The sequence below is a fragment of the Schistocerca americana genome, unplaced genomic scaffold, assembly GCF_021461395.2.
Source record: "Schistocerca americana isolate TAMUIC-IGC-003095 unplaced genomic scaffold, iqSchAmer2.1 HiC_scaffold_363, whole genome shotgun sequence".
Lineage (NCBI taxonomy): Eukaryota > Metazoa > Arthropoda > Insecta > Orthoptera > Acrididae > Schistocerca > Schistocerca americana.
This window is the reverse complement of record NW_025726086.1, coordinates 72,755-94,772: the sequence shown is the minus strand read 5'-3', so window position 1 is coordinate 94,772 and position 22,018 is coordinate 72,755. Positions and strand designations below refer to the sequence as shown.

At 48.0% G+C, this 22,018-nt stretch overlaps 26 non-coding genes across 26 annotated transcripts; all 26 read right to left on the bottom strand.

Annotated features, from left to right (window-relative positions):
• Positions 1–1,852: 1,852 nt before the first annotated feature.
• Trnas-cga lies at positions 1,853–1,934 on the bottom strand. The gene has a single exon. It is a non-coding gene; the product is annotated as a tRNA-Ser (tRNA).
• A 139-nt stretch (positions 1,935–2,073) lies between these two features.
• On the bottom strand, positions 2,074–2,146 carry Trnak-uuu. The gene has a single exon. It is a non-coding gene; the product is annotated as a tRNA-Lys (tRNA).
• A 528-nt stretch (positions 2,147–2,674) lies between these two features.
• Positions 2,675–2,747, bottom strand: Trnaf-gaa. Its single transcript has one exon. It is a non-coding gene; the product is annotated as a tRNA-Phe (tRNA).
• Positions 2,748–3,305: 558 nt separating this feature from the next.
• Trnas-uga lies at positions 3,306–3,387 on the bottom strand. Its single transcript has one exon. It is a non-coding gene; the product is annotated as a tRNA-Ser (tRNA).
• A 6,656-nt stretch (positions 3,388–10,043) lies between these two features.
• Trnak-uuu lies at positions 10,044–10,116 on the bottom strand. The gene has a single exon. It is a non-coding gene; the product is annotated as a tRNA-Lys (tRNA).
• Positions 10,117–10,645: 529 nt separating this feature from the next.
• Positions 10,646–10,718, bottom strand: Trnaf-gaa. Its single transcript has one exon. It is a non-coding gene; the product is annotated as a tRNA-Phe (tRNA).
• Positions 10,719–11,276: 558 nt separating this feature from the next.
• Trnas-uga lies at positions 11,277–11,358 on the bottom strand. The gene has a single exon. It is a non-coding gene; the product is annotated as a tRNA-Ser (tRNA).
• Positions 11,359–12,038: 680 nt separating this feature from the next.
• On the bottom strand, positions 12,039–12,120 carry Trnas-cga. Its single transcript has one exon. It is a non-coding gene; the product is annotated as a tRNA-Ser (tRNA).
• Positions 12,121–12,258: 138 nt separating this feature from the next.
• On the bottom strand, positions 12,259–12,331 carry Trnak-uuu. The gene has a single exon. It is a non-coding gene; the product is annotated as a tRNA-Lys (tRNA).
• A 529-nt stretch (positions 12,332–12,860) lies between these two features.
• Positions 12,861–12,933, bottom strand: Trnaf-gaa. Its single transcript has one exon. It is a non-coding gene; the product is annotated as a tRNA-Phe (tRNA).
• A 558-nt stretch (positions 12,934–13,491) lies between these two features.
• Positions 13,492–13,573, bottom strand: Trnas-uga. Its single transcript has one exon. It is a non-coding gene; the product is annotated as a tRNA-Ser (tRNA).
• A 691-nt stretch (positions 13,574–14,264) lies between these two features.
• Trnas-cga lies at positions 14,265–14,346 on the bottom strand. The gene has a single exon. It is a non-coding gene; the product is annotated as a tRNA-Ser (tRNA).
• A 138-nt stretch (positions 14,347–14,484) lies between these two features.
• On the bottom strand, positions 14,485–14,557 carry Trnak-uuu. The gene has a single exon. It is a non-coding gene; the product is annotated as a tRNA-Lys (tRNA).
• A 528-nt stretch (positions 14,558–15,085) lies between these two features.
• Positions 15,086–15,158, bottom strand: Trnaf-gaa. Its single transcript has one exon. It is a non-coding gene; the product is annotated as a tRNA-Phe (tRNA).
• A 558-nt stretch (positions 15,159–15,716) lies between these two features.
• Trnas-uga lies at positions 15,717–15,798 on the bottom strand. The gene has a single exon. It is a non-coding gene; the product is annotated as a tRNA-Ser (tRNA).
• A 680-nt stretch (positions 15,799–16,478) lies between these two features.
• Trnas-cga lies at positions 16,479–16,560 on the bottom strand. The gene has a single exon. It is a non-coding gene; the product is annotated as a tRNA-Ser (tRNA).
• A 138-nt stretch (positions 16,561–16,698) lies between these two features.
• Positions 16,699–16,771, bottom strand: Trnak-uuu. Its single transcript has one exon. It is a non-coding gene; the product is annotated as a tRNA-Lys (tRNA).
• A 528-nt stretch (positions 16,772–17,299) lies between these two features.
• Trnaf-gaa lies at positions 17,300–17,372 on the bottom strand. Its single transcript has one exon. It is a non-coding gene; the product is annotated as a tRNA-Phe (tRNA).
• Positions 17,373–17,930: 558 nt separating this feature from the next.
• Positions 17,931–18,012, bottom strand: Trnas-uga. Its single transcript has one exon. It is a non-coding gene; the product is annotated as a tRNA-Ser (tRNA).
• Positions 18,013–18,703: 691 nt separating this feature from the next.
• On the bottom strand, positions 18,704–18,785 carry Trnas-cga. Its single transcript has one exon. It is a non-coding gene; the product is annotated as a tRNA-Ser (tRNA).
• Positions 18,786–18,923: 138 nt separating this feature from the next.
• On the bottom strand, positions 18,924–18,996 carry Trnak-uuu. The gene has a single exon. It is a non-coding gene; the product is annotated as a tRNA-Lys (tRNA).
• A 528-nt stretch (positions 18,997–19,524) lies between these two features.
• On the bottom strand, positions 19,525–19,597 carry Trnaf-gaa. The gene has a single exon. It is a non-coding gene; the product is annotated as a tRNA-Phe (tRNA).
• Positions 19,598–20,155: 558 nt separating this feature from the next.
• Trnas-uga lies at positions 20,156–20,237 on the bottom strand. Its single transcript has one exon. It is a non-coding gene; the product is annotated as a tRNA-Ser (tRNA).
• Positions 20,238–20,928: 691 nt separating this feature from the next.
• Trnas-cga lies at positions 20,929–21,010 on the bottom strand. The gene has a single exon. It is a non-coding gene; the product is annotated as a tRNA-Ser (tRNA).
• A 138-nt stretch (positions 21,011–21,148) lies between these two features.
• Positions 21,149–21,221, bottom strand: Trnak-uuu. The gene has a single exon. It is a non-coding gene; the product is annotated as a tRNA-Lys (tRNA).
• A 528-nt stretch (positions 21,222–21,749) lies between these two features.
• On the bottom strand, positions 21,750–21,822 carry Trnaf-gaa. Its single transcript has one exon. It is a non-coding gene; the product is annotated as a tRNA-Phe (tRNA).
• Between the last annotated feature and the right edge of the window lie 196 nt (positions 21,823–22,018).

Below are 22,018 nucleotides of genomic sequence, written 5' to 3'. Positions count from 1 at the left end.
GCTTCAAAATCGACCCGCATAACATCATCTGGTACTAAATCCTCCGCGATTGATGGTTTTGGTTTCCGGGCTGCAGGAGTCGTGTGAGATACTTCCTCATCTGAATGCTCATCACTACGTTCCAACGGCCTTTTCTTTTGCTGAGATTCACTTTCAAGACAAACTGGCACAGCAGTTTGCCGTCCTACGAGTGGTGGAAACGCATCAGCAGTTATGGGCGGAGTCTCGGAGGTAGTTGCCTGGGGAGCATCAACATCAGGGTGCGCAGAAGAACCAGAAGTTTCTACTGCCATTACCTCGTTAAGTGTTAATCTACGCCGCGGCTGGAGATTATTTTTTAAGACAAAAACTCGGCGGGGGCAGTCCTGGCGAAGATGGCCTAGTTCATTGCAGATATGGCAGGTGGGGGCTTGACCAGAATATATAATGTGAGCCTTATAACCATCAACTGTGATGTGAGAAGGAATGTTCATTTTTACTTCCATGTCCACAGATCTAATCCCATTGAAACATTGTAATTTGTAGCGAGACGACCACTTTTCGTTGACAATTTCTTTAACCTCACCAAACTTAGAAAGTGCATCTTTAATTTTAGCGTTGTCAATCTCTATGGGCAAGTTAAGGACTCGAACTGTCTGAATCGAGGTATCGGCACGTGTTACAGTAACCATACTAGTGGTGCCGTCGCGATGAACAAAAGGGACTTGTTTGCCGATTTTTTCAAGAAGTCGTTCAACTGCTACTGGACTGAGAAACTTGACAAACACGCAATAACGATCAGAATCTAACTGGGTGGTGTGCACAGAATCAGAAGCGATGCATATTACCTCGGTTAGCCAGTCATGAATCTCGAGGGCGGTCGGTTGAACTCGGCGGGTATCCTTGTCAAAGCCAAAAACCAGGGTGTTTTTCCGGATGGTGGTAGACATGGCGCTGCAGCTGTATGGAATCCGGTCAAGCCCGAATCCCGTACAAGATCGGCAATTTGCTGACGAAAAGGACGACCACAAAAAAGTACAATGCACGTGAATCACTCAGTACACAGAAACACACGACGGCAAACAGTAAACACTGGCAACGACACCGACGACGCGGAGCAACCAGCTAGCACGTCCGACCGTGGCGACAGCGAAAGCCGGAATACCACTCGGCCACGACTGCCGGTGGCAGAAGCGACTCCCGACAAGTGAAACCGCCACCTTTACAAGCAATCTGATGGCAGAAAACGGCGTGGCCTCACTCTTTTCCGTAGGGTTTCCATTAGCCGTTACGAAAGTGTATTAATTTTCGCCCAGACAGGGACTTGAACCCAGGACCCTTTGTTTGAAAGCCTAACGCTCTACCGACTCAGCTATGCGGGCCCACGCACGAGCATTATCGTACAGCTGCGTGGTGTGCGAGTGATTCGCATGTTGTAATTACTGGCTTATGGCTCCAATGGCGACTTCACCGACTTCCCGCTGACGCACCGCTGACGCTAGTTTTCTGTCGTCTTAAAACGATGGGCATACCTCCAAGCAACTGCGAGATCTTATGAAAAGAAACGCTGCACCACTGCCTTTGCCGCGCTCGAATGATTGAATTGCGATTCTTAAAAAGAAATGAATGTTCGCTCTGTCCAACACTTTCGAGCACATCTGTGTACTCACGATCTCAGCGACGGCTTTCTGCAGTCCCAGCATCAGCGCGAGGTGAACCGATGGCCACAGTAAGCAGCGGTCGTCGCGAAACTCAGTATTCTTAAACGGAAACTTTCGTCTTGTTGAGAATGGCGTCACTGGTTTGCACCCGCATTCGCCCACGCATGTCACAGGTGTGCGAAAATTTTTGCTCCTCTTTACGCAAAATCGCACGCAGCCGGTAGGATTCGAACCTACGCTCCCAGAGGGAATCTGATTTCGAGTCAGACGCCTTAACCACTCGGCCACGACTGCCGGTAGCGCGGTGTTGTCCCGACACATGCAACTGCTACTGTTTAAAGCACTGTGGTGTCAGAAAACAGGCGTAGCTGCATTATTTTCCGTAGCGTTTCCACCGCTACCAGACGAATCGCTACCAAAGTATTAAAATTTCCGCCCGGACAGGGACTTGAACCCTGGACCCTTAGGTTAAAAGCCTAATGCTCTACCGACTGAGCTATCCGGGCTCACGCGACGCTGTGAAACCTCCCACGATGCACAACTCACGTCCTTTACTGCTGTGCAATCGCTGCATGGGGCCGTTACTAATAAAACGTCGCCTAAATGCTGTCTGCAAACTTATCGCGATAAGCTCGTAACACACTACCGAAGACTGCTGACACACGATGCAACAACAAATTGCAGGAGTCGTTACGTCTCATACGTTGGAGCAGCGAATTTACATGTTTTGTCGACACTCACTGGGCAATTGGAAAATTCGCAAGCATTTCGAATGCAATGTTTCCCACGTTTTCGCTCATTTCACGGTTCCGTTGAAGACGTTCTTCACCACCTGACACAGAAAAAGGAACGCAATCGGTAGGACTTTTTTGATTCTTTTGCTTCTAAGGGAGTCAGTTGTCTAGTGAGTTCCTCTTATGGCATGCACTAGACAACCAGAACACCTACAGGAGAGAGTCATTGTTGTTGTCAGCGGTAGTTGCATTATCACCAACGCAGAGCAATTCCATTGGCGTCGCATCAAAACGAGTACCTGCCGAAACCCGGGATCGAACCAGGGACCTTTAGATCTTCAGTCTAACGCTCTCCCAACTGAGCTATTTCGGCTGACGTTGAACGGTGCTGTTTGCATGTGTTCGTCAAACTCTGCCTCGTTGCCAATTTCACAGTCACCTTCGTCTGATAAGACACAGGGACGCTGAAAGGCGAGCAGCCGATGCAGTGAAGTCCCACACACATTTCTTCTGCTTCCATCATCGTAACAAGCAAACATGTCGACTCGATTCGTGTAATATTCACTTCGCTGACTTCACGTGACGCCGCGCTGACGCTAGAAAACCCGTGCTATATCGATGCCAGGGGCAACTCATGTGCAGAGAACGACACAAGAAGGAGTGAGCCTCTCCACCGTATGAGAGGCAGTTTCTAGCAGATACACACGGTAAAACATTCGACTTGCGTTAGCTCATAAATTGCTACACGTCATCGTCTGCAAGCTAAAATGGACTGTGATACGAGGAGATGAGCTGCGGCTTCTGGACGCGACTGTAACGCTGCGCCCTGGATCAAATAGTACTGCACATTGCTGGTGACCCACGTGTTTAGTAGTGACGCAACTGCTAGGATGCAGCTGAAACGTCCATCTTTTGAGAGCGAGAAAATTTTCGCAGTCGGCAGGACTCGAACCTACGCTCCCAGAGGGAATCTGATTTCAAGTCAGACGCCTTAACCACTCGGCCACGACTGCGGTGGCAGAAGCGACTCCCGACAAGTGAAACCGCCACCTTTACAAGCAATCTGATGGCAGAAAACGGCGTGGCCTCACTCTTTTCCGTAGGGTTTCCATTAGCCGTTACGAAAGTGTATTAATTTTCGCCCAGACAGGGACTTGAACCCAGGACCCTTTGTTTGAAAGCCTAACGCTCTACCGACTCAGCTATGCGGGCCCACGCACGAGCATTATCGTACAGCTGCGTGGTGTGCGAGTGATTCGCATGTTGTAATTACTGGCTTATGGCTCCAATGGCGACTTCACCGACTTCCCGCTGACGCACCGCTGACGCTAGTTTTCTGTCGTCTTAAAACGATGGGCATACCTCCAAGCAACTGCGAGATCTTATGAAAAGAAACGCTGCACCACTGCCTTTGCCGCGCTCGAATGATTGAATTGCGATTCTTAAAAAGAAATGAATGTTCGCTCTGTCCAACACTTTCGAGCACATCTGTGTACTCACGATCTCAGCGACGGCTTTCTGCAGTCCCAGCATCAGCGCGAGGTGAACCGATGGCCACAGTAAGCAGCGGTCGTCGCGAAACTCAGTATTCTTAAACGGAAACTTTCGTCTTGTTGAGAATGGCGTCACTGGTTTGCACCCGCATTCGCCCACGCATGTCACAGGTGTGCGAAAATTTTTGCTCCTCTTTACGCAAAATCGCACGCAGCCGGTAGGATTCGAACCTACGCTCCCAGAGGGAATCTGATTTCGAGTCAGACGCCTTAACCACTTTTTTTTTTTTTTTTTTATTTTTTTTTATATCCACGTGCTATAACAGGCGTCTACTCTTCATTGTGGAGCTGCAACCGGGGCTGAGTTCCACCTACTCTTTTCTTTTTTTTATTGCCATAGCCTTATTGTCTTCTTGATAGGTATAATAATAATAAAAAAAAAGGAGAAAAATCCTCCTCCATTAAAAGAAATGAGACTTCCATGTTAGTAATAAAATCGGAAAAAAAAGCTTATCCGTACCCTACGATGGTGATTTTTTGTTGTTTCTTGTTCTTAATTTTTTTTCTTTTTTTTTTTTTCTTTTTAACGTTTTTTTGTTTTTTTTCGGCTTCTGCTGTGGAACGAACAAAATAGCCTTCTGAGTTAGCAGAGTATAAGTGATGGTTATATGAAGCTGGAAAATTGTAATTTTTTTTCCTGGTTTTTAGAAAACAAGCGTCCATTCGCTTAAAGAAATGAATTGTGTTTATCTCAGCCGCATGTCAACCAATGCCCAGTCGCTCAAATACTATTTTTAGCATATTGCCGTAGTTCTTCTTGTGATCTTTATATTTCAGGGCTCTATAAAAAGCAAACTTCAAGTTCACGTAAAACTCAATGGAATTGTCAGATCCCAGGTGATTAACTACGTAGTTCACATAGTGTCCCATTAACCAGTGGACGGAGTTGTTTTTTGCTGCGGGAAAATAGCGAGTCTGAGGCCTGAGGAATGTCACAGGGGGAAAATTTTCTACCGAAGACCTCGTAAGAAATGCAAGTTGTTCTCTGATCCAATTACAGATTTGTAGATTCCCACCGCACGTTAATCTGTGCACTAACGTATCGATCAGTTTGCATTTGAGACATAGATTCGTTTCGCTAATGCCGATTGCATGTAGCCTTTCATTAGTGCTGATGGTCCCGTTCACTGTTTTATACCATGTTGATTTGACGTCGGATGGAAGACCATGCATATTAATATTTTCCCATATGGCGTCCCAATCAAAATGTGGGTATTTGCTTTCTAATTTGTTTCTCCCCTCCATTTTCCTTCGATGACACAGAATATCGCGGGCCGTGATCCGTCGTGAGTTGATTATGGCATTGCCAAGATAGCTGAGTTCCACGAAATATACTCGAACGTGCTGGAGCCGGTTATTTATTTTTTGCACATTCACCGGTGGCTGTAGACTTGCAGGCCTGACAACTTCAAATAATTTAGTTGTAATGCTGTCAGCGTGGTCGCTAAGGATAGTGGCGGTCCTTTTTATAAAAAGTGCAGACGCCTTATTTCTAATGTCAACTAAACCTAAACCTCCTTTCCTGGGATCTAAGGTCGCTGTTGTTGCAGCTACTCGGAATATTTCACCTCTCCACAGATAACTGGCAATGGTAGACATTACCTGTTTTCCAATCATTTTTGGTAACGGGAAGATCTGCGCTGTAAAGTAACCTTTGGAGAGGAGGCAGTTGTTAATGAAAAGTACCCTCTGAAACTGGTTCATATTACGGGAAAGGTTTTCTCTTGTTATTCCAAGAATTTGTCCTGACGTATTTCTCCAATTGATAGCTGCCATTTTCAATGGACAAGGCGTCAGCGTTATTCCCAGTGCTTTGCACTGGGTGACTTTTGTCGCCCAGGCTAATGTGGTGTGTTGAAAACCCCGTAGGTTTAAAAGTTTGCTTTTGTTTGCGTTGAGACTCGCTCCGGAGACGCTACAGTACTTCTTAATTAGTATGTCCAATTTCGAAATGTCTTCGGCATTACGCACTACGACTCCGACATCATCGGCATAGGCGTTTATAACAGTTCGGTGAGCAGATAATGTGAGGCCAGTCAGGGTGACATGAACACTGCGGAGAAAAGGCTCTAAAGACAGCACGAAGAGGAGCATTGAGAGGGGGCTGCCTTGAGGCACGCCACGCCTGATCTGGATCTGCTTTGTCCTCTGGCTGTTGACTGAGATACAAGCGCTGATTCCTGTTGCAATATTTCTGATCACACTTAGGACGCGCTCATTAAAACCTATTTTCTTCAGTGTGGCATTAAGGAATCTATGATCCACACGATCAAAAGCTTTCTGGAAGTCAATAAACATGATAGCACATTTGATATTGGTCACAGCAGTGATTGCAATTACATCTCTATATTCAGCTATGCTTTTAAAAATACTCCTATTAGGAACACATGACTGGTATGGGCTTACTATCTTTGTAGCGAGCTGTGAGAGTCTGTTGTTTATAATTCTGCCGATGATTTTATAATCAGAGTTTAACAGAGAGATAGGACGAAAGTTATTAAGGTTTGTTTTTGCAGTAGTTTTTGGAATGAGTACTATTGTACTCTCTTTAAAAACAGAAGGTATCTGTTTTCCCTGAAGTACCTCGTTTGTGATTCGGGTAAACATGTCACCAATCAAAGGCCAGTATCGTATATAAAATTCAACAGGCAAACCATCCGGTCCCGGTGATTTCTTCAAAGGAGACTTGCAGATGGTTCTGTAGATTTCTTCGTTAGGACACTCGACGAGAAGGTTTTCGTTTTCCTCGTCCGACACCTGAGGAGCTATGGAACTAAGGTAATCATCGAAGGACTCTTCACATACAGGACTGACTGAGTATAGGTCTTCGTAATACTTGTGCACTGCATTGACGATGTCTCTCTGAGTCGTGAGTGTCTCGCCATTTTCAGACTGAAGTCCATCGATGAAGGTGCGTCTCCTATTTCTTTCGTGCCTCAGTAGATGGTACAAGGAAGCATGTTCATCCTCCACGACTGTTTTAGCCTTTGATTTTATTTTCAGACCCTCCATCTGCTGTCTTTTAATGCTGAGCAATTTGGCCTTGGTTCGCTTGATATCTACCAGACGGATGTTGGAAGTGTCTGCCTGCTCGTATAGATTTCGCAGCATGGTGTAATAAAATTCTATGGAATTTTTCAAGTCTTTCGATCGTTGTGCACCATAATGGATGAGAACTTTTCGCAGTTTAGGCTTTGCCCTGTTGCACCACCAGTCTAGTACTGAGACATGCCTGTTTACGGAGCGGAGGCACATCGCCCACGCTTCTGTCAAACTTTCCTCTAGTCCGTCTTCCTGCATCAGTGACATGTTAAGGTGCCATTGACTTCTGAAACGACGAGTAGGTTGCGCAGTAAGGCTGACGGTAGCAAGCACGGCACTATGATCAGAAAAGTAGACAGGAGTCGTCTCTGCTTTAATGAAAGAGCTGACTAGACTTTGCGATATGTAGAGTCTGTCAATTCTACTTCGGGATTGAGGACCGATATATGTGAAAGCCACAAATGTGGGATACGTTATTTCCCAAGCATCTTTAAGCTGTAAAACAGTGACAAAACGCTTCAATTCATTGCAGTTATTAAAATTTGGAACCTGGTCTTTTTTATTGATCACACAATTAAAATCACCGCCGATTATAAGATCCGTTGGGTTTTTCCGCAATAAATAAATGATCTCGTCTTTAAAGAACTGTGCTCTTGCCATTCTATTGGATGTGCCGGAAGGGGCATACAGATTGATAAGAGTAAAACCAAAGACTTTTATACCTATCGCTCTGCCGGATTCCAATCTTTCAATATCTGTGACAGGGATCCCCTCCCTGACTAAAATTGCTGTCCCTATGTTAGTGTCAAGCGAGACATTTGAAATAGACAAATATCCTGGCACTGTAAGGTTAGTGAGTACAACTTCTTGTAGGAAAACAATGTCCGTCCCTGACTCATATAGGTACTCTTTGAGCGCCGCAATTTTAGTCGTCGATGTAATCCTGTTAATATTGATAGTTGCAAAAGTATACGCCTGGGACATTTAGTTTACATAAAAATGTACATAAAGGAATAAAAAAAAAATTGTAAAATAATGGTAAAAACAGGGAGCTGTGTCGCTTCTAGAAGGGATAAAATATTCCACTTCAACAAGCACCTGCAAGAATAATCTACAGAGAAATACCTATGAGTATGGAAAATACATGAACCACTGCGTTTGTTTCTTCCGAAAAATGACTAAGACAATAGGACAATCAGAACATAAAGCGGTTCAACGATATTTTTTCCCCTTTTGTTTTTTTTTTTTTTGTTGAATGGTGATCCTCAGTTTGGTGGAGTATTCCTAAGTTCTCGGGTTTTAGTTTTGCAGAGGGGCTTTCCATCACTAATGGTTCTTGAAGGTACATCCTTAGGTTTTTCCGTAATAATTTCATACAGGACATTCTTGGCCGTTGCGTCATCTCGTCCAGGTTGTTGTTTGCTTTGGTTACGGGAAGCTTTGAGATTAGGTTGCGGTTTCAGTCTACGTCTTTGGACATCGGGGTTCAACGCGCCGTCCTTCGCGTAGTCTATCTTCACCGTTGAGACCGAAGCTGCCTCAACAGTGTCCTGTTCATGACGTCCACTTCCTTGTCCTGCCGGCACTAACTCCAGGGCACTGACTGAATCGGAAGGTTGGGGGTCGGTGAGTTCGTGAATGCGGTTTTGCTCCGTCACCTCATGGGGTTCGGAGTGCGGCACGTCCATCGCCGCGACAACCGTTACTGCTTCGCCTCCGTGGTCGGTTGGTACCTGTGCGGCAGCCGACAGCGGTTGGGTTGTCTTAGCCGCTGTCGTCATTTCCATACATGTACTGTCTGTTTCCTCTAACACATCTGCGTCACACTGCTTCTGTTTGCGGGTGGAGGGGGAGTTGCGGGAGGACTCGCCGTCCGAGCCGTCATCAGTCGCCTCCAACGGTCGTTTCTTATTCTGAAGATCGCATTCGGGAACAGAAGGGTGACTTGTTATTACTTGCAGAGGTGGGAACTCTGTGTTAGTTACAGCGGGCATTGTAGAAGTACCTGCACCACTGTCATTAGCAGAAAGAGGAGAGTTGCTGCTTGGTAAGACGTCGCTAAGGGTCAATTTTTGACGCTGTGTTAGATTATTCCGGAGGACAAAAACACGGCGTGGACAATCTTGTCTGAAATGACCTGTCTCGTTACAAATATTACACGTACGCTCCTGTCCAGAATAAACAACATGTGCTTTATGACCTGCAACAGATATATGGGACGGAATATTGGCTTTCACCTCCATTTCGACGGACCTAATGCCATTATAACACTGTATCTTGTACAGCTTCGACCATCTTTCGTTATAGATGGATTTAACTTCCCCATATTTAGATAGAACGTCTTTGATCAACTGATTGTCAACTTCGATAGGAACGTTCAAAATCCTCACATTGGTGTACATGATATCAGCTTTTCGTACAGAAACATTACTTTTTGAACCATCTCGATGAACAAATTCAACAGAATTACCCCATTTTGCAATTAACTTATCGACAGTCACGGAGTTCAGAAATTTGACATAAACACAGTATTTTTCAGCATCTAACTGCGTGGTGTGAACAGAGTCAGAATTGATACACATTACCTCTGTGAGCCAGTCATGGATCTCTAGTGCAGTGGGTTGGACCGGCCGGGTTTCCTTCTCGAAAGAGAAGACTAACGTATTCTTCCTGACGGTGTCAGACATGATCTTCTGTGCCGACGAAATTCCGGTACAAACCGAAATCGCGACGAAGAACGAAACGGAGAATGGACAATAACACTTCAAAAACACTTATCAGGACCACCAAATGCAATAACAATACGAAAATGCACAGACAGCTGTACGTAAACACAAAACACCGGCGATTGCGCTAGCGTGTGCGGAGCAAGCAACAAGCACGTCCGACCGCGGCGACGGCTAAAGCCAGAATAGGAACCACTCGGCCACGACTGCCGGTAGCGCGGTGTTGTCCCGACACATGCAACTGCTACTGTTTAAAGCACTGTGGTGTCAGAAACAGGCGTAGCTGCATTATTTTCCGTAGCGTTTCCACCGCTACCAGACGAATCGCTACCAAAGTATTAAAATTTCCGCCCGGACAGGGACTTGAACCCTGGACCCTTAGGTTAAAAGCCTAATGCTCTACCGACTGAGCTATCCGGGCTCACGCGACGCTGTGAAACCTCCCACGATGCACAACTCACGTCCTTTACTGCTGTGCAATCGCTGCATGGGGCCGTTACTAATAAAACGTCGCCTAAATGCTGTCTGCAAACTTATCGCGATAAGCTCGTAACACACTACCGAAGACTGCTGACACACGATGCAACAACAAATTGCAGGAGTCGTTACGTCTCATACGTTGGAGCAGCGAATTTACATGTTTTGTCGACACTCACTGGGCAATTGGAAAATTCGCAAGCATTTCGAATGCAATGTTTCCCACGTTTTCGCTCATTTCACGGTTCCGTTGAAGACGTTCTTCACCACCTGACACAGAAAAAGGAACGCAATCGGTAGGACTTTTTTTTTTTCTTTTGCTTCTAAGGGAGTCAGTTGTCTAGTGAGTTCCTCTTATGGCATGCACTAGACAACCAGAACACCTACAGGAGAGAGTCATTGTTGTTGTCAGCGGTAGTTGCATTATCACCAACGCAGAGCAATTCCATTGGCGTCGCATCAAAACGAGTACCTGCCGAAACCCGGGATCGAACCAGGGACCTTTAGATCTTCAGTCTAACGCTCTCCCAACTGAGCTATTTCGGCTGACGTTGAACGGTGCTGTTTGCATGTGTTCGTCAAACTCTGCCTCGTTGCCAATTTCACAGTCACCTTCGTCTGATAAGACACAGGGACGCTGAAAGGCGAGCAGCCGATGCAGTGAAGTCCCACACACATTTCTTCTGCTTCCATCATCGTAACAAGCAAACATGTCGACTCGATTCGTGTAATATTCACTTCGCTGACTTCACGTGACGCCGCGCTGACGCTAGAAAACCCGTGCTATATCGATGCCAGGGGCAACTCATGTGCAGAGAACGACACAAGAAGGAGTGAGCCTCTCCACCGTATGAGAGGCAGTTTCTAGCAGATACACACGGTAAAACATTCGACTTGCGTTAGCTCATAAATTGCTACACGTCATCGTCTGCAAGCTAAAATGGACTGTGATACGAGGAGATGAGCTGCGGCTTCTGGACGCGACTGTAACGCTGCGCCCTGGATCAAATAGTACTGCACATTGCTGGTGACCCACGTGTTTAGTAGTGACGCAACTGCTAGGATGCAGCTGAAACGTCCATCTTTTGAGAGCGAGAAAATTTTCGCAGTCGGCAGGACTCGAACCTACGCTCCCAGAGGGAATCTGATTTCAAGTCAGACGCCTTAACCACTCGGCCACGACTGCCGGTGGCAGAAGCGACTCCCGACAAGTGAAACCGCCACCTTTACAAGCAATCTGATGGCAGAAAACGGCGTGGCCTCACTCTTTTCCGTAGGGTTTCCATTAGCCGTTACGAAAGTGTATTAATTTTCGCCCAGACAGGGACTTGAACCCAGGACCCTTTGTTTGAAAGCCTAACGCTCTACCGACTCAGCTATGCGGGCCCACGCACGAGCATTATCGTACAGCTGCGTGGTGTGCGAGTGATTCGCATGTTGTAATTACTGGCTTATGGCTCCAATGGCGACTTCACCGACTTCCCGCTGACGCTAGTTTTCTGTCGTCTTAAAACGATGGGCATACCTCCAAGCAACTGCGAGATCTTATGAAAAGAAACGCTGCACCACTGCCTTTGCCGCGCTCGAATGATTGAATTGCGATTCTTAAAAAGAAATGAATGTTCGCTCTGTCCAACACTTTCGAGCACATCTGTGTACTCACGATCTCAGCGACGGCTTTCTGCAGTCCCAGCATCAGCGCGAGGTGAACCGATGGCCACAGTAAGCAGCGGTCGTCGCGAAACTCAGTATTCTTAAACGGAAACTTTCGTCTTGTTGAGAATGGCGTCACTGGTTTGCACCCGCATTCGCCCACGCATGTCACAGGTGTGCGAAAATTTTTGCTCCTCTTTACGCAAAATCGCACGCAGCCGGTAGGATTCGAACCTACGCTCCCAGAGGGAATCTGATTTCGAGTCAGACGCCTTAACCACTCGGCCACGACTGCCGGTAGCGCGGTGTTGTCCCGACACATGCAACTGCTACTGTTTAAAGCACTGTGGTGTCAGAAACAGGCGTAGCTGCATTATTTTCCGTAGCGTTTCCACCGCTACCAGACGAATCGCTACCAAAGTATTAAAATTTCCGCCCGGACAGGGACTTGAACCCTGGACCCTTAGGTTAAAAGCCTAATGCTCTACCGACTGAGCTATCCGGGCTCACGCGACGCTGTGAAACCTCCCACGATGCACAACTCACGTCCTTTACTGCTGTGCAATCGCTGCATGGGGCCGTTACTAATAAAACGTCGCCTAAATGCTGTCTGCAAACTTATCGCGATAAGCTCGTAACACACTACCGAAGACTGCTGACACACGATGCAACAACAAATTGCAGGAGTCGTTACGTCTCATACGTTGGAGCAGCGAATTTACATGTTTTGTCGACACTCACTGGGCAATTGGAAAATTCGCAAGCATTTCGAATGCAATGTTTCCCACGTTTTCGCTCATTTCACGGTTCCGTTGAAGACGTTCTTCACCACCTGACACAGAAAAAGGAACGCAATCGGTAGGACTTTTTTTTTTTCTTTTGCTTCTAAGGGAGTCAGTTGTCTAGTGAGTTCCTCTTATGGCATGCACTAGACAACCAGAACACCTACAGGAGAGAGTCATTGTTGTTGTCAGCGGTAGTTGCATTATCACCAACGCAGAGCAATTCCATTGGCGTCGCATCAAAACGAGTACCTGCCGAAACCCGGGATCGAACCAGGGACCTTTAGATCTTCAGTCTAACGCTCTCCCAACTGAGCTATTTCGGCTGACGTTGAACGGTGCTGTTTGCATGTGTTCGTCAAACTCTGCCTCGTTGCCAATTTCACAGTCACCTTCGTCTGATAAGACACAGGGACGCTGAAAGGCGAGCAGCCGATGCAGTGAAGTCCCACACACATTTCTTCTGCTTCCATCATCGTAACAAGCAAACATGTCGACTCGATTCGTGTAATATTCACTTCGCTGACTTCACGTGACGCCGCGCTGACGCTAGAAAACCCGTGCTATATCGATGCCAGGGGCAACTCATGTGCAGAGAACGACACAAGAAGGAGTGAGCCTCTCCACCGTATGAGAGGCAGTTTCTAGCAGATACACACGGTAAAACATTCGACTTGCGTTAGCTCATAAATTGCTACACGTCATCGTCTGCAAGCTAAAATGGACTGTGATACGAGGAGATGAGCTGCGGCTTCTGGACGCGACTGTAACGCTGCGCCCTGGATCAAATAGTACTGCACATTGCTGGTGACCCACGTGTTTAGTAGTGACGCAACTGCTAGGATGCAGCTGAAACGTCCATCTTTTGAGAGCGAGAAAATTTTCGCAGTCGGCAGGACTCGAACCTACGCTCCCAGAGGGAATCTGATTTCAAGTCAGACGCCTTAACCACTCGGCCACGACTGCCGGTGGCAGAAGCGACTCCCGACAAGTGAAACCGCCACCTTTACAAGCAATCTGATGGCAGAAAACGGCGTGGCCTCACTCTTTTCCGTAGGGTTTCCATTAGCCGTTACGAAAGTGTATTAATTTTCGCCCAGACAGGGACTTGAACCCAGGACCCTTTGTTTGAAAGCCTAACGCTCTACCGACTCAGCTATGCGGGCCCACGCACGAGCATTATCGTACAGCTGCGTGGTGTGCGAGTGATTCGCATGTTGTAATTACTGGCTTATGGCTCCAATGGCGACTTCACCGACTTCCCGCTGACGCACCGCTGACGCTAGTTTTCTGTCGTCTTAAAACGATGGGCATACCTCCAAGCAACTGCGAGATCTTATGAAAAGAAACGCTGCACCACTGCCTTTGCCGCGCTCGAATGATTGAATTGCGATTCTTAAAAAGAAATGAATGTTCGCTCTGTCCAACACTTTCGAGCACATCTGTGTACTCACGATCTCAGCGACGGCTTTCTGCAGTCCCAGCATCAGCGCGAGGTGAACCGATGGCCACAGTAAGCAGCGGTCGTCGCGAAACTCAGTATTCTTAAACGGAAACTTTCGTCTTGTTGAGAATGGCGTCACTGGTTTGCACCCGCATTCGCCCACGCATGTCACAGGTGTGCGAAAATTTTTGCTCCTCTTTACGCAAAATCGCACGCAGCCGGTAGGATTCGAACCTACGCTCCCAGAGGGAATCTGATTTCGAGTCAGACGCCTTAACCACTCGGCCACGACTGCCGGTAGCGCGGTGTTGTCCCGACACATGCAACTGCTACTGTTTAAAGCACTGTGGTGTCAGAAACAGGCGTAGCTGCATTATTTTCCGTAGCGTTTCCACCGCTACCAGACGAATCGCTACCAAAGTATTAAAATTTCCGCCCGGACAGGGACTTGAACCCTGGACCCTTAGGTTAAAAGCCTAATGCTCTACCGACTGAGCTATCCGGGCTCACGCGACGCTGTGAAACCTCCCACGATGCACAACTCACGTCCTTTACTGCTGTGCAATCGCTGCATGGGGCCGTTACTAATAAAACGTCGCCTAAATGCTGTCTGCAAACTTATCGCGATAAGCTCGTAACACACTACCGAAGACTGCTGACACACGATGCAACAACAAATTGCAGGAGTCGTTACGTCTCATACGTTGGAGCAGCGAATTTACATGTTTTGTCGACACTCACTGGGCAATTGGAAAATTCGCAAGCATTTCGAATGCAATGTTTCCCACGTTTTCGCTCATTTCACGGTTCCGTTGAAGACGTTCTTCACCACCTGACACAGAAAAAGGAACGCAATCGGTAGGACTTTTTTGATTCTTTTGCTTCTAAGGGAGTCAGTTGTCTAGTGAGTTCCTCTTATGGCATGCACTAGACAACCAGAACACCTACAGGAGAGAGTCATTGTTGTTGTCAGCGGTAGTTGCATTATCACCAACGCAGAGCAATTCCATTGGCGTCGCATCAAAACGAGTACCTGCCGAAACCCGGGATCGAACCAGGGACCTTTAGATCTTCAGTCTAACGCTCTCCCAACTGAGCTATTTCGGCTGACGTTGAACGGTGCTGTTTGCATGTGTTCGTCAAACTCTGCCTCGTTGCCAATTTCACAGTCACCTTCGTCTGATAAGACACAGGGACGCTGAAAGGCGAGCAGCCGATGCAGTGAAGTCCCACACACATTTCTTCTGCTTCCATCATCGTAACAAGCAAACATGTCGACTCGATTCGTGTAATATTCACTTCGCTGACTTCACGTGACGCCGCGCTGACGCTAGAAAACCCGTGCTATATCGATGCCAGGGGCAACTCATGTGCAGAGAACGACACAAGAAGGAGTGAGCCTCTCCACCGTATGAGAGGCAGTTTCTAGCAGATACACACGGTAAAACATTCGACTTGCGTTAGCTCATAAATTGCTACACGTCATCGTCTGCAAGCTAAAATGGACTGTGATACGAGGAGATGAGCTGCGGCTTCTGGACGCGACTGTAACGCTGCGCCCTGGATCAAATAGTACTGCACATTGCTGGTGACCCACGTGTTTAGTAGTGACGCAACTGCTAGGATGCAGCTGAAACGTCCATCTTTTGAGAGCGAGAAAATTTTCGCAGTCGGCAGGACTCGAACCTACGCTCCCAGAGGGAATCTGATTTCAAGTCAGACGCCTTAACCACTCGGCCACGACTGCCGGTGGCAGAAGCGACTCCCGACAAGTGAAACCGCCACCTTTACAAGCAATCTGATGGCAGAAAACGGCGTGGCCTCACTCTTTTCCGTAGGGTTTCCATTAGCCGTTACGAAAGTGTATTAATTTTCGCCCAGACAGGGACTTGAACCCAGGACCCTTTGTTTGAAAGCCTAACGCTCTACCGACTCAGCTATGCGGGCCCACGCACGAGCATTATCGTACAGCTGCGTGGTGTGCGAGTGATTCGCATGTTGTAATTACTGGCTTATGGCTCCAATGGCGACTTCACCGACTTCCCGCTGACGCTAGTTTTCTGTCGTCTTAAAACGATGGGCATACCTCCAAGCAACTGCGAGATCTTATGAAAAGAAACGCTGCACCACTGCCTTTGCCGCGCTCGAATGATTGAATTGCGATTCTTAAAAAGAAATGAATGTTCGCTCTGTCCAACACTTTCGAGCACATCTGTGTACTCACGATCTCAGCGACGGCTTTCTGCAGTCCCAGCATCAGCGCGAGGTGAACCGATGGCCACAGTAAGCAGCGGTCGTCGCGAAACTCAGTATTCTTAAACGGAAACTTTCGTCTTGTTGAGAATGGCGTCACTGGTTTGCACCCGCATTCGCCCACGCATGTCACAGGTGTGCGAAAATTTTTGCTCCTCTTTACGCAAAATCGCACGCAGCCGGTAGGATTCGAACCTACGCTCCCAGAGGGAATCTGATTTCGAGTCAGACGCCTTAACCACTCGGCCACGACTGCCGGTAGCGCGGTGTTGTCCCGACACATGCAACTGCTACTGTTTAAAGCACTGTGGTGTCAGAAACAGGCGTAGCTGCATTATTTTCCGTAGCGTTTCCACCGCTACCAGACGAATCGCTACCAAAGTATTAAAATTTCCGCCCGGACAGGGACTTGAACCCTGGACCCTTAGGTTAAAAGCCTAATGCTCTACCGACTGAGCTATCCGGGCTCACGCGACGCTGTGAAACCTCCCACGATGCACAACTCACGTCCTTTACTGCTGTGCAATCGCTGCATGGGGCCGTTACTAATAAAACGTCGCCTAAATGCTGTCTGCAAACTTATCGCGATAAGCTCGTAACACACTACCGAAGACTGCTGACACACGATGCAACAACAAATTGCAGGAGTCGTTACGTCTCATACGTTGGAGCAGCGAATTTACATGTTTTGTCGACACTCACTGGGCAATTGGAAAATTCGCAAGCATTTCGAATGCAATGTTTCCCACGTTTTCGCTCATTTCACGGTTCCGTTGAAGACGTTCTTCACCACCTGACACAGAAAAAGGAACGCAATCGGTAGGACTTTTTTGATTCTTTTGCTTCTAAGGGAGTCAGTTGTCTAGTGAGTTCCTCTTATGGCATGCACTAGACAACCAGAACACCTACAGGAGAGAGTCATTGTTGTTGTCAGCGGTAGTTGCATTATCACCAACGCAGAGCAATTCCATTGGCGTCGCATCAAAACGAGTACCTGCCGAAACCCGGGATCGAACCAGGGACCTTTAGATCTTCAGTCTAACGCTCTCCCAACTGAGCTATTTCGGCTGACGTTGAACGGTGCTGTTTGCATGTGTTCGTCAAACTCTGCCTCGTTGCCAATTTCACAGTCACCTTCGTCTGATAAGACACAGGGACGCTGAAAGGCGAGCAGCCGATGCAGTGAAGTCCCACACACATTTCTTCTGCTTCCATCATCGTAACAAGCAAACATGTCGACTCGATTCGTGTAATATTCACTTCGCTGACTTCACGTGACGCCGCGCTGACGCTAGAAAACCCGTGCTATATCGATGCCAGGGGCAACTCATGTGCAGAGAACGACACAAGAAGGAGTGAGCCTCTCCACCGTATGAGAGGCAGTTTCTAGCAGATACACACGGTAAAACATTCGACTTGCGTTAGCTCATAAATTGCTACACGTCATCGTCTGCAAGCTAAAATGGACTGTGATACGAGGAGATGAGCTGCGGCTTCTGGACGCGACTGTAACGCTGCGCCCTGGATCAAATAGTACTGCACATTGCTGGTGACCCACGTGTTTAGTAGTGACGCAACTGCTAGGATGCAGCTGAAACGTCCATCTTTTGAGAGCGAGAAAATTTTCGCAGTCGGCAGGACTCGAACCTACGCTCCCAGAGGGAATCTGATTTCAAGTCAGACGCCTTAACCACTCGGCCACGACTGCCGGTGGCAGAAGCGACTCCCGACAAGTGAAACCGCCACCTTTACAAGCAATCTGATGGCAGAAAACGGCGTGGCCTCACTCTTTTCCGTAGGGTTTCCATTAGCCGTTACGAAAGTGTATTAATTTTCGCCCAGACAGGGACTTGAACCCAGGACCCTTTGTTTGAAAGCCTAACGCTCTACCGACTCAGCTATGCGGGCCCACGCACGAGCATTATCGTACAGCTGCGTGGTGTGCGAGTGATTCGCATGTTGTAATTACTGGCTTATGGCTCCAATGGCGACTTCACCGACTTCCCGCTGACGCACCGCTGACGCTAGTTTTCTGTCGTCTTAAAACGATGGGCATACCTCCAAGCAACTGCGAGATCTTATGAAAAGAAACGCTGCACCACTGCCTTTGCCGCGCTCGAATGATTGAATTGCGATTCTTAAAAAGAAATGAATGTTCGCTCTGTCCAACACTTTCGAGCACATCTGTGTACTCACGATCTCAGCGACGGCTTTCTGCAGTCCCAGCATCAGCGCGAGGTGAACCGATGGCCACAGTAAGCAGCGGTCGTCGCGAAACTCAGTGTTCTTAAACGGAAACTTTCGTCTTGTTGAGAATGGCGTCACTGGTTTGCACCCGCATTCGCCCACGCATGTCACAGGTGTGCGAAAATTTTTGCTCCTCTTTACGCAAAATCGCACGCAGCCGGTAGGATTCGAACCTACGCTCCCAGAGGGAATCTGATTTCGAGTCAGACGCCTTAACCACTCGGCCACGACTGCCGGTAGCGCGGTGTTGTCCCGACACATGCAACTGCTACTGTTTAAAGCACTGTGGTGTCAGAAACAGGCGTAGCTGCATTATTTTCCGTAGCGTTTCCACCGCTACCAGACGAATCGCTACCAAAGTATTAAAATTTCCGCCCGGACAGGGACTTGAACCCTGGACCCTTAGGTTAAAAGCCTAATGCTCTACCGACTGAGCTATCCGGGCTCACGCGACGCTGTGAAACCTCCCACGATGCACAACTCACGTCCTTTACTGCTGTGCAATCGCTGCATGGGGCCGTTACTAATAAAACGTCGCCTAAATGCTGTCTGCAAACTTATCGCGATAAGCTCGTAACACACTACCGAAGACTGCTGACACACGATGCAACAACAAATTGCAGGAGTCGTTACGTCTCATACGTTGGAGCAGCGAATTTACATGTTTTGTCGACACTCACTGGGCAATTGGAAAATTCGCAAGCATTTCGAATGCAATGTTTCCCACGTTTTCGCTCATTTCACGGTTCCGTTGAAGACGTTCTTCACCACCTGACACAGAAAAAGGAACGCAGTCGGTAGGACTTTTTTGATTCTTTTGCTTCTAAGGGAGTCAGTTGTCTAGTGAGTTCCTCTTATGGCATGCACTAGACAACCAGAACACCTACAGGAGAGAGTCATTGTTGTTGTCAGCGGTAGTTGCATTATCACCAACGCAGAGCAATTCCATTGGCGTCGCATCAAAACGAGTACCTGCCGAAACCCGGGATCGAACCAGGGACCTTTAGATCTTCAGTCTAACGCTCTCCCAACTGAGCTATTTCGGCTGACGTTGAACGGTGCTGTTTGCATGTGTTCGTCAAACTCTGCCTCGTTGCCAATTTCACAGTCACCTTCGTCTGATAAGACACAGGGACGCTGAAAGGCGAGCAGCCGATGCAGTGAAGTCCCACACACATTTCTTCTGCTTCCATCATCGTAACAAGCAAACATGTCGACTCGATTCGTGTAATATTCACTTCGCTGACTTCACGTGACGCCGCGCTGACGCTAGAAAACCCGTGCTATATCGATGCCAGGGGCAACTCATGTGCAGAGAACGACACAAGAAGGAGTGAGCCTCTCCACCGTATGAGAGGCAGTTTCTAGCAGATACACACGGTAAAACATTCGACTTGCGTTAGCTCATAAATTGCTACACGTCATCGTCTGCAAGCTAAAATGGACTGTGATACGAGGAGATGAGCTGCGGCTTCTGGACGCGACTGTAACGCTGCGCCCTGGATCAAATAGTACTGCACATTGCTGGTGACCCACGTGTTTAGTAGTGACGCAACTGCTAGGATGCAGCTGAAACGTCCATCTTTTGAGAGCGAGAAAATTTTCGCAGTCGGCAGGACTCGAACCTACGCTCCCAGAGGGAATCTGATTTCAAGTCAGACGCCTTAACCACTCGGCCACGACTGCCGGTGGCAGAAGCGACTCCCGACAAGTGAAACCGCCACCTTTACAAGCAATCTGATGGCAGAAAACGGCGTGGCCTCACTCTTTTCCGTAGGGTTTCCATTAGCCGTTACGAAAGTGTATTAATTTTCGCCCAGACAGGGACTTGAACCCAGGACCCTTTGTTTGAAAGCCTAACGCTCTACCGACTCAGCTATGCGGGCCCACGCACGAGCATTATCGTACAGCTGCGTGGTGTGCGAGTGATTCGCATGTTGTAATTACTGGCTTATGGCTCCAATGGCGACTTCACCGACTTCCCGCTGACGCACCGCTGACGCTAGTTTTCTGTCGTCTTAAAACGATGGGCATACCTCCAAGCAACTGCGAGATCTTATGAAAAGAAACGCTGCACCACTGCCTTTGCCGCGCTCGAATGATTGAATTGCGATTCTTAAAAAGAAATGAATGTTCGCTCTGTCCAACACTTTCGAGCACATCTGTGTACTCACGATCTCAGCGACGGCTTTCTGCAGTCCCAGCATCAGCGCGAGGTGAACCGATGGCCACAGTAAGCAGCGGTCGTCGCGAAACTCAGTATTCTTAAACGGAAACTTTCGTCTTGTTGAGAATGGCGTCACTGGTTTGCACCCGCATTCGCCCACGCATGTCACAGGTGTGCGAAAATTTTTGCTCCTCTTTACGCAAAATCGCACGCAGCCGGTAGGATTCGAACCTACGCTCCCAGAGGGAATCTGATTTCGAGTCAGACGCCTTAACCACTCGGCCACGACTGCCGGTAGCGCGGTGTTGTCCCGACACATGCAACTGCTACTGTTTAAAGCACTGTGGTGTCAGAAACAGGCGTAGCTGCATTATTTTCCGTAGCGTTTCCACCGCTACCAGACGAATCGCTACCAAAGTATTAAAATTTCCGCCCGGACAGGGACTTGAACCCTGGACCCTTAGGTTAAAAGCCTAATGCTCTACCGACTGAGCTATCCGGGCTCACGCGACGCTGTGAAACCTCCCACGATGCACAACTCACGTCCTTTACTGCTGTGCAATCGCTGCATGGGGCCGTTACTAATAAAACGTCGCCTAAATGCTGTCTGCAAACTTATCGCGATAAGCTCGTAACACACTACCGAAGACTGCTGACACACGATGCAACAACAAATTGCAGGAGTCGTTACGTCTCATACGTTGGAGCAGCGAATTTACATGTTTTGTCGACACTCACTGGGCAATTGGAAAATTCGCAAGCATTTCGAATGCAATGTTTCCCACGTTTTCGCTCATTTCACGGTTCCGTTGAAGACGTTCTTCACCACCTGACACAGAAAAAGGAACGCAGTCGGTAGGACTTTTTTGATTCTTTTGCTTCTAAGGGAGTCAGTTGTCTAGTGAGTTCCTCTTATGGCATGCACTAGACAACCAGAACACCTACAGGAGAGAGTCATTGTTGTTGTCAGCGGTAGCTGCATTATCACCAACGCAGAGCAATTCCATTGGCGTCGCATCAAAACGAGTACCTGCCGAAACCCGGGATCGAACCAGGGACCTTTAGATCTTCAGTCTAACGCTCTCCCAACTGAGCTATTTCGGCTGACGTTGAACGGTGCTGTTTGCATGTGTTCGTCAAACTCTGCCTCGTTGCCAATTTCACAGTCACCTTCGTCTGATAAGACACAGGGACGCTGAAAGGCGAGCAGCCGATGCAGTGAAGTCCCACACACATTTCTTCTGCTTCCATCATCGTAACAAGCAAACATGTCGACTCGATTCGTGTAATATTCACTTCG